At 47.6% G+C, this 1,401-nt stretch overlaps 1 long non-coding RNA gene across 4 annotated transcripts in view; it reads right to left on the reverse strand.

The window, feature by feature from the left end:
- The window catches only part of LOC119291449, a 4,670-nt gene extending 3,275 nt beyond the window's left edge, over positions 1-1,395 (reverse strand). For all 4 annotated transcript variants that reach the window (XR_005142437.1, XR_005142436.1, XR_005142438.1 and 1 more), the window contains exons 1-2: positions 969-1,395; positions 407-518 (exon numbers count right to left, since the gene is read on the reverse strand). This is a non-coding gene — a long non-coding RNA (uncharacterized LOC119291449). The remainder of the gene's footprint in view (positions 1-406; positions 519-968) is intronic.
- Positions 1,396-1,401: the final 6 nt, after the last annotated feature.

Genomic DNA, 1,401 nt, shown 5'->3' on the forward strand with positions numbered 1-1,401 from the left:
GTGCTTTCGAGGTTAAATACTAGTAGTATATATTCTCCTGATAAATGAATATGAATTCAAAATTCGTTTAGATACTTGGGGGAAGGCAAAATTAACTATTTTTTTGAGAACCGGTTCTATCGGTCTCTATCGGAAAGAGACCAGTATCAAGAAAAAAAAACATGGTCCAAACTACCGATATTTATTTTTAGAATATATAGTTAGTCTTAAACTTGCCCAGGCTTCACAAAATTTCTAGCTCCGCCACTGGTTATACATGGTACTAAACATGACTTAAAAAGTATCCTCTACAACATTTGGAGACAACTTCTCTATTATTAGCCCATAAATCTTGTTTGACCCCCATAACTAAAAATAAAATAAACTGTGCTCTGCTTCGAGTAGCCGCCAAGACGGATTAAATTACCTGACCGGTCGCTTCAGTATAAATTTCTCTTTGAATTGCACAGCGATGACTTGGAAGTTCGTTCAGTCCCTCTGGCACTGATACTGGCAGATGCTTCTTCAGACATTCCGTTCTACACGTATAATGCAAAATGTAAATAAAATATGTGGCATCTGAGATGTATGGTGCAACGAGTAGGCAGAGCAGCCAATTGAGGTGGATCTCCAATTCTGAATTCCTATAAGCAAGGCATAATTTTCGACTTTAATAAGACCAAGGCGTAATTCTGAACATTTGGGGAATATATATATCCACTTGGGGAAGCATACTGCACAGGAAGAACTCTAGTTTCAGAACAAAAGTCCATCCCAGCACAGTGCTAAGAGCATTGTTTCCCCTAAGAGATCAAACGCTATGACATCTGTGTGCTAAATTGTTCAGACATAATTTAATCCTGGTTAAGTTACATGAAGTGATTAGGCTGGACTGAAAGTAAGTGTAATAGGAGTCAATTTTGACCTGAGTATAGTGCAGACTACAGAGGACCAGAAACTGGGAGCTTGTGTGTAGATCGAGAACGAACCTGTTGCTGCCGCTAAGGACATGGTAGATCGAAGATAGTCGATTGACGGTGTCGAGGTAGGGGCAGCTCGACCTGCCTGGGCCGCCTCTCCGGAGCCCTCCTCTCGTCCTCCTCCTCATCCCCATCGTCTTCCTCCTCCTCCTCCCAGGGCCGACCGTTCACGTGCCCCCTCGGGGCCCCGCGCTCCTCCTCCTCCTCATCCGCGTAGTTGGCGAGCCCCAGCAGCGAGGCGCCCCTCTCCCTCCTCGCGCTCGCGCTTCCGCACGGGGGACTGGTGCTCCTCCTCGTCCACGCCCATCACCGCCGCCGGGAGGAAGGAGGAGAGAGAAGGGTGGATGGAGGAGGAAGGGGAAGGAAGGGAGGAGGAGCTACCTTTGGCGGCAGCGGCGGCGAGGTAGACCGGAGGCGGGGGCAGAGAGGTCGCGAGAGAGAG

This window comes from Triticum dicoccoides, chromosome 4B, assembly GCF_002162155.2.
Source record: "Triticum dicoccoides isolate Atlit2015 ecotype Zavitan chromosome 4B, WEW_v2.0, whole genome shotgun sequence".
NCBI classification, from domain to species: Eukaryota; Viridiplantae; Streptophyta; class Magnoliopsida; order Poales; family Poaceae; genus Triticum; species Triticum dicoccoides.